The following is a 9,089-nucleotide window of genomic DNA, read 5'->3' as shown; positions in this document are numbered from 1 at the left end:
CCTCCACCAAGCAAGTATTTCAAAGTCTCAATCAGTTTCAAAGACTCACTCCCTGGGGAAGAAACTGAAATATTTGGGTGTCGAGGGCCTGGACTTGTCCGCAACACATCATGCTTTCTTCTGCCCAATGTCTGGCAACCAGATAAGGCTGAGATTCAGACACTGGAAAAGTCTGTGTTGAGGACCTTCAATGTAGGTGAAAAATCCACTGCATCGACTAGAGCAGGATAATCAGGACAGAGAGCTGGACTTTTCCATAGACGTGCTGTTTCGTCCTCTTGAACAAACTCTCACATAAGAGAGTCTAAGTTGAGAGGACATCACGGTCTTTGACTCCGGCCACGGCCATGAAAAACAGTATCCATTCTCTGTATTGTTGTGGGAGAAAGAGAAGTCGTTGGAATTGAATGATCAGCCCTGAGTGCCTCTGCTCTGACTTTCTCAGGATGTGTTGTGAATCGAGCCATTCCTCATCAGCTCTCAGTTAGAAATCAACAGCCAACAAACGCTTCATCAGTGTTATCAACATCACGTACACCCTTGGTTTGACCACCAGGTGTGGGGTGCCTCTGGCTACATTTAGCACCAGCCAGTCACACATTGATCCCATGGATGGATTCCATTTCTAATCAACAAGCTGCCATCACAGAGCCTATTAATGGTTTAAAATACTGTCCTCATAGGGACTTCCCTGGTGATCCAGTGGTTAAGACTCCACACTCCCAGTGTAGAAGTCCTGGGTTTGACCCCTGGTTGAGGAACTAGATCCCACATGCTGCAAATAAGAGCTTGCATGTGGCAACTAAAAAGATCCTGCATGCTGCAAAGAGACCAAGGATTCCATATGATGCAACTAAGACCTGGAGCAGCCAAACAAATAAATATTTTTAAAACACTGCAATCACAAAGAAAATCATTTGGGTTGGATCTCCACGAGAGGGAAGCATGTCATTATTAATTCTAGTTTTAACAAAAATTTCTTTAAATGATCTGATAGCATTATTTGGGTATTATTTGGACATACCAAAATTTTCCTGCTTTTCTGATCTGTGTGAGCCATCATGATGAGCTGCAGGTATGGAAACTGATCATAAGTATTCAAAGCTTCCAGTGGTGTGCTGGCATCCTACAGATGAGGCCAGGAGGAATACCAGCTCAGGCTTCATTTCTGCCTCCATGGGGAGCTTATCACATGGCTCAGAGCTGTTGTTTAGTTGCTAAGTTATGTTCGACTCTTCTGAGAGCCCATGGACTGTAACCCACCAGGCTCCTCTGTCCATGGGATTTCCCAGCAAGAATACTAGAGTGGGTTGCCATTACCTTCTCCAGGGGATCTTCCCAAACCAGGGATCGAACCTGGGTCTCCTGAATTGGCAGGCAGATTCTTTACCACTGAGCCACCAGGAGCCAGGGTAGCTTATGGGAAGCAAACACAGGGCAATTGAGATTTAAACTGAATGGGACCAACTAAATGCAAGACCTGGAGCAGCCAAAGACAGTGAAAGACATGACTGGTGGGAATCCAGAGCAGTCAGATTCACGGAGAAAGTGGGACATAAACAAAGCCTTCAATAATGAGCTGCATTTAGAAGGGAAACAAAGGGGAAACAAGGGTGTTTGAGCAGGGCGATGGGCAACCTAGGCACAGGGAGAGAAGCACACGTGCCAATGAGGTCCACATCTGCCTGCAGCAGAGAGGGTGGCAGGCTCAGACTTAAAGCTGAATGACCACCTGTGTCTATGCCCCCAGTGGGGCAGGGGGCAATGGGACAGAGTTTCTTGCTCAGAAAACCAGAGGCATCAAGAGCGCTCATAACAAAGGAGGAGAAAGCTCTAAAGGATAGAGAAAGAGTCTGGAAGGTTGCAAATGAAAGGCCCAGAGCAGAAGCCCTAACCCCAGGACAGAACAAGATTCCAGGGAGAGGACAGCAAGACCCAGAGACAAGAAACCCGAGTCTGCAAGTCGCCTAGAACAGGCGATCCCTGGTGTAAAGGGGCACCACCCTGTGACGCAAGGTTTACAGGGTGTCACTTGCCCTACGGCCACTCTCCAAGGTCAATAACAGTCACACTTTCATACACATATAGAAGCTTTCCTGGTAACTCAGCTGCTAAAGAATCCACCTGCAATGCAGGAGACTCTGGTTTGATTCCTGGGCCGGGAAGATCCCCTGGAGAAGGGAAAGGCTGCCCACTCCAGTATTCTGGCCTAGAGAATTCCATAGACTGTGTAGTCCATGGGGTCACAAAGAGTCAGACATGACTGAGCAACATTCACTTTTCACATATAGTCAAGCAAACAAACTTGGAAATAGGATGGAGAGATGGCCTTTAAACACACAACTTTCTGTCTGAGCTTGCGAAACTGGAAGAAAGGAGAAAGCTAAATTTACTCGGATATAATAATGCCTCATTATTTATTAAGACCTTCATGACTCACCTTCAAACCTTAGACGTTCAACCTGTTTTATTTCTTTGCAGCGAAGGCAAGCAATTACTCATCCGAAAATGTTTACGATTTCTCTAAAGAACTGAGACTATCTGAGGACAAGAGAAAGCTGACTGACTCTGAATCTGTACAGACCCAAGAACAGAGGTGCCATGGCTCTGGAGTCAGCCCAGGCATCTTAATCGAACCTCTCCTAACTTTGTATCCCTTGGCAATTTTCTTAATGTCTTTTTTTAATATAAATTAATTTATTTTTATTTTTGGCTGTGCTGGGTCTCTGTTGCCGCATGGGCTTTCCTCTAGCTGTGGAGAGCAGGGGTCGGTCTTGAGTTGTGGCGCGTGGGCTTCTCATTGCAGTGGCTTTTTTGTTGTGGAGCACCGGCTCTAGGGCTCGCAGGCTTCAGTAGTTGCTGCACATGAGCTCAGAGTTGAGGATCCAGGGGTCTAGAGCACAGGCTCAACAGTTGTTGTGCGTGGGCTTAGTTATTCTGTGGCATGTGGGATCTTCCTGGATCCAAACCTGTGCCTCCTGCATTGGCCGGTGGATTCTCCACCACCGAGCCACCAGGAAAACCCTTCTTAACGTCTTTAACCCCTCTGGGTCCCTATCTATAAAATGAGCACGAGAACTGGACTGATGCTGTCACTATCAGATAATATATGTAAAGTACTTGGTATAACACTCGAGACAGTAAATACCCAATAAATGTTCCCAACTACCTTATGGTTAGTGATCTAATGACAATGATGATGTTGTTGTTCAGTTTACTAAGTTGTGCCCAGCTCTTTGTGATCCCATCAACCGCAGCACACCAGGCTTCCCTGTCCTTCACTATCTCTCGGAGTTTGCTCAAATTCATGTTCATAGAGTCAGTGATGCCATCAAATCATTTCATTCTCTGTCTCCCCCTTCTCTTCCTGCCCTCAGTCTTTCCCAGCATCAGACTCTTTTCCAATGAGTCAGTTCTTTGCATTAGGTGGCCAAAGTTTTGGAGGTTAAGCTTCAGCATCAGTCCTTCCAATGAATATTCAGGACTGATTTCCTTTAGGATGGACTGGTTGGATCTCCTTGCAGTCCAAGGGACTCTCAAGAGTCTTCTCCAACACTACAGTTTGAAAGCATCAATTCTTCAGTGCTCAGCTTTCTTTATGGTCCAACTCTCACATCCATACATGACTACTGGAAAAACCATAGCTTTGACTGGAAGGACCTTTGTTGGCAAAGTGATGACTCTGCTTTTTATTATGCTGTCTAGGTTTGTCATAGCTTTTCTTCCAAGGAACAAGTGTCTTTTAATTTCATGATGATGATAATAAATACCATAATGAATGGTTTTAAAATTTAGTTTTCAACACTGACTGCTTGTTGAAATGACTTGGAATAAGTGAAAACAAGCCTAAACTCTGCTCCAGACCAATTAAATCAGAATCCAGTCTAACAAGCAGATGAGTTTGAAAACCCTGGGTAGCCATAGAGGTTATAAGTATACAAGTTACATGCCTGCTGAGGGGTAGTTAATTTTCACATAGTATTCTGGGTTGGCTAGCGTCCCCCAGCCCTCACCCAGTTGATGTCACTCTGGAACCTCAGAAAATGACTTTATTTGGAAATAGGGTCTTCAGTTCAGTTAGTTCAGTTCAGTCGCTCAGTCGTGTCCGACTCTTTGCGACCCCATGAATCGCAGCACGTCAGGCCTCCCTGTCCATCACCAACTCCCAGAGTTCACTCAAACTCACGTCCATCGAGTCGGTGATGCCATCCAGCCATCTCATCCTCTGTTGTCCCCTTCTCCTCCTGTCCCCAGTCCCTCCCAGCATCAGAGTCTTTCCCAATGAGTCAACTCTTCGCATAAGCAGATGTAATTAGTTAAGATGAGGTCATACTTCATACTGGCTCAGGGTGGGCCCTAATGTAATGACTGGTGTCCTTATAAGAAGAGGAGGCAGAGACACAGACATACACGTTGCCGTGAGGGGCCACACCTTGGGAAGACATAGGGAGAGGTTGGAATGATGCATCAACGAGCTAAAGACCACCAAGGACGGCCTGTGTATTTGTTTGCTAAGGTTGTCATGACAAAGTATGGCTTTAAGCAACAGAAATATATTCTCTTACAGTTTGGAGGCCAGACATCTCAGACTAAGGTGTCAACAGAGTTGGTTTCTTCTGAGGCCTCTCTTGGCTTGAAGATGGGTATCTTCTCGCTCTGTCTTTACATGGCCTTCCTCTCTGTGTGTCTGTGTCCTGATCTCCATCTAACAAGGTCATCAGTCATCTGAATCAGGGCCCACTGAAATGACTTCATTTCAATTTAATTTCCCCTTTTGTTATTGTTGTTTAAGTCACTAAGTCGTGTCCAACTCTTTTGGGACCCCACGTACTATAGCCCATCAGGCTCCTCGGCCCATGGGATTTTCCAGGCAAGAATACTGGAGTGGGTTGCCATTCCGTTCTCCAGGGGACTTTTCTGACCCAAGGATCAAACCCTCATCTCTTGCATCTCCTGCATTGGCAGGTGGGCTCTTTACCACTAGTGCCACCTGGGAAGCCCTTGAAGACCACAGACCTGTTGAAACCAGAAGGTTGATGATCATGACTCCAGAAATATGACCTCACCATCAATCGGAAGAATGTCCATGAGCGTGTCATGCACACTGTGACCCCCTTCCTCACCTTGCCTTTAAAGACCCTTCTCTGAAAGCCATCAGGGGATTTGGATCTTTTGAACACAAGCTACAATAGACATCATTCTTTCCTTCACCACAACCCTGTGTGAGTAGACTGGCTTTATTGTCCGTTCAAGTTTGGTTTGGTAACAGGATAACTTTTAACTAAGTGTCTGAGATACTGTACTCATCTAAATTTCCTAAAACAGTGTTCATTTAAAGTGGCACACAATATCTGACTCATATTTTTGCCCGTATTCTCTGTTCTGGAGAATACTGGAGTGGGTTGCCATTCCCTTCACGGACATTCTTCTGATGGATGGTGAGGTCATAAGGTGGTATTTCTGGAGTCATGATCATCAACCTTCTGGTTTCAACAGGTCTGTGGTCTTCAAGGGCTTCCCAGGTGGCACTAGTGGTAAAGAGCCCACCTGCCAACGCAGGAGATGCAAGAGATGGGGGTTTGATCCTTGGCTCAGGAAGATCTCCTAGAGAAGGAAATGGCAACCCACTCCAGTATGTATTAGGGGCTTCCCTGGTGGCTCAGAGGTTAAAGCATCTGCCTCCAATGCGGGAGACCCGGGTTCAATCCCTGGGTTGGGAAGATCCCCTGGAGAAGGAAATGGCAACCCACTCCAGTACTCTTGCCTGGAGAATCCCATGGATGGAGGAGCCTGGTAGGCTACAGTCCATGGGGTCACAAAGAGTCGGACGGGACTGAGCAACTTCACTTTCACTTTCTGTCATGAAGACCAAAATCAGCTTTGAGTGTTGGTGATGAGTTGACTTCTCAGATACCCTGTTCTGTGATATTAACCATTTCACGTGTGTTCAGTTGCTCAGTCATGTCTTGACTCTTTGGGATCCCATGGACAGTAGCCCGCCAGGCTCCTCTGTCCATGGAATTCTTCAGGCAACAATACTGGAGTGGGTTGCCATTTCCTCCTCCAGGGGATCATCCCAACCCAGGGATCGAACATGCATCTCCTACATTGGCAGGTGGGTTTTTTAATACTGTGCCACCTGGGAAGCCCCGATATTAACCATACATAACACCAATACTTTATATTCAAGCTTCAAGGCAGAGGCCTCCCAAAATGGGTCTGCTCAGCATGTGTCTTTATGAGATATCACAAAAATAATAATCTACCTTAGAATAATAACAGGTCCTACATGTGGTATTAGGGAGGAGTGCCTTGGAAATGAGATGATCCTTCCTTTGATGAAAATCTTTAATAGCTGCTCACTTTTTAGAGAAGAAAGTGCAGGCTTTTTATTACAGCTTTCAAAGCTCTTCCCATAGTGCCTCAACACATTTTCCAATCTTACCACCCATTGCTCTTGGCTGCACTGGCCTATTCACCCACATTTGAGTTATTTTTACCTTCATGCACTTCCAGCTGTTTTCTCTGTCTGGAACACCATTTTCCCATCTCTTCTTTGTCAGATAAAAATCCCACTCCTTCCTTCTTCAAGACCTAGATAAAACACCCACCCTGGATTGGAGACACCCTACCTACCAGATCCTTCATGAAAATCTGTTTCAGTGAGCTCCAGAGGTCACATACCTTAACTGTGACCACATAGCCTGAATTTTCTAGAAAAGTCCTAATACCATAATTTTGTCTGTAAGGTGAACTTGTCACTTCTCCTACTAGAGGTCCCTGTTTTGGAATTGATAAACTCAGTTAGTACAACACTATCATTGTATTGTCAAATAAAAAAATCTGAAAAATAAAATGACTTTAAAAAAAAAAGCATTGCCCATACTTTTTAAAAACTATTTTTTATTTAAGCAACATGGTGAATGTATATAAATTAGAAGAAAAACAACCAGTTATTGTGGGTTTTGTCCAGTTGCTAAGTTGTGTCAGAATCTGCCACCCCATGAACTGCAGGACACCAGGATTCCCTGCCCTTCACTATCTCCCATAATCACCTGCAATTCCACTCTATTATGAATATTTTTCTATACTTTTACACATGCAAATATATATACACACACATGTGTGTTTTTAGAAGATAAAGCTATGTTCATCTACTATAGTTCTTTATTTTTCTACTATTCTACACAGTCTGCATGGGATTTGTGAGTCTGTGAATCTCTTTTCCATACCATCACTATAAATGGCTACATTTAGTCTACTGCATTGGAGAAGGCAATGGCAACCCACTCCAGTACTCTTGCCTGGAAACTGCCATGGGCAGAGGAGCCTGGTAGGCTGCAGTCCATGGGGTTGTGAAGAGTCAGACACGACTGAGCGACTTCACTTTCACTTTTCACTTTCCTACATTGGAGAAGGCAATGGCAACCCACTCCAGTGTTCTTACCTGGAGAATCCCAGGGACGGGGGAGCCTGGTGGGCTGCCGTCTGTGGGGTCACACAGAGTCGGACACAACTGGAGCAACTTAGCAGCAGCAGCAGCAGCAGTCTATTGCATATGAGATCATAATTATCACACCTATTATTAGACCACAAATATTAAACTTATTCTTTATACTGGAAAAGAGAGTAGGTAGTTTTAAGTTTTTCACCATTATAGAAATACACTGAAAGCCTTATTCTAAAAAAAGAAATGAAAAATCTGAGTTTTGAAATATAATCAAGTCATGGCAAGCAAAATATAAACATTTGGGGATGAAAGATTAAATTATAATTTCAAAAAAAAATTCCAGTTGCTTTGTTAACCTTCTTATATGCCAACTTATTATAAAACAAGTTTCGAAAAATATTATGTAAAGCAGCCTGCTAATTTATGTAGGTTGCAGTTTCTTTTGCAAAACTCTTATGCAGACCCCTAAAATAAACATACATGAGCACATTCCACAGAAATCCATTTTTTTCCAACAAAGTTTTTCAATCCCAGTTTTTAAGAAAATAAAATGTAGGCTCTGTTTATATTAGCCTCATTGTTAATTAGAGTGATCAGAGGTTCTTCTTGGAGTTGATTTTGTATCCCTAACATGATAATAGTTCTCTGTAATAATTAGGAAATGTAGAGACATTTAAAAGGACATAACAAATATACTAAAATGATTCAACATTTTGGAGACAAAGCTGTCCAGACTGCACAATGGGAAAAATAATAACAGATGACATAGTCTGCATGTATAGGTGAGATATATTTGTGAGCACAGGTAATAAACAACAAGATATAAATCAGAAACAAGAAGTTCAGAACTCCTTGATTCTTATTAGGACTGTAACTGCAGTTATTCATGGGGGTTGATTTGTATTTGAAACATACAACAATTAGTACCAAAAATGAGCCCACTGTTTGATCATTATAAGTACCAGAGGGCCAAACAAAACACGCAGAACTTATCCTTAGAAACACGACAATGTTTAAAACTAATAATAAACATGTACATGCCTTTTTGTGATTCTTCGGTTTGGGGAAAAGGTGTCAAATTAACTTATGAAGCAAGATGTGGGGACTTCTACAGGTGCAAAAAGTAGTTCTATCTTATGTAGTTGGCATTTTGAAAATGGTACCAGGGGATATTTTGCTACTAAAAATTGTCCTCTGCTGCTGCTGCTGCTGCTGCTAAGTCGCTTCAGTCGTGTCCGATTCTGTGCAACCCCATAGACGGCAGCCCACCAGGCTCCCCCGTCCCTGGGATTCTCCAGGAAAGAACACTGGAGTGGGTTGCCATTGCCTTCTCCGAAAATTGTCCTCAAATACAGACAAAGATATTTGGCGGTTTTCTGGGCTGTAGGAAGTTATGGAACCTACAGGAAGGATTTATAAGCCATCTGATTGCAGTTTGGGTGAAACAGATAGAGGGAAACTACTAAAAATAATAATAAATCCCACAATGAGTTTAACCATCCCTTGTAGGAAAATAAACACATGACCTTTTCTGTGCTTTGCAGAGAAAGACAGACTCCCCCGCCCCCACCTCCCATGTGAGGATTTGACACAGAAATTTTCAAAGTCTGCCATCTTGAGATGTCAAGGACTTCCTGAT

At 43.7% G+C, this 9,089-nt stretch overlaps 1 protein-coding gene across 1 annotated transcript in view; it reads right to left on the bottom strand.

Moving 5' to 3' along the window:
• SLC22A3 (solute carrier family 22 (organic cation transporter), member 3) overlaps window positions 1-7,479 on the bottom strand; it is a 71,682-nt gene extending 64,203 nt beyond the window's left edge. The window contains exon 1 of the mRNA XM_010840899.1: window positions 7,448-7,479. The gene's annotated coding sequence lies outside the window, so the exon portion shown is untranslated. The remainder of the gene's footprint in view (window positions 1-7,447) is intronic.
• Between the last annotated feature and the right edge of the window lie 1,610 nt (window positions 7,480-9,089).

Source organism: Bison bison, unplaced genomic scaffold (genome assembly GCF_000754665.1).
Source record: "Bison bison bison isolate TAMUID 2011002044 unplaced genomic scaffold, Bison_UMD1.0 scf7180017864148, whole genome shotgun sequence".
NCBI classification, from domain to species: Eukaryota; Metazoa; Chordata; class Mammalia; order Artiodactyla; family Bovidae; genus Bison; species Bison bison.
The sequence above is the reverse complement of the archived record's forward strand: the minus strand, read 5'-3'. Positions and strand labels throughout refer to the sequence as shown.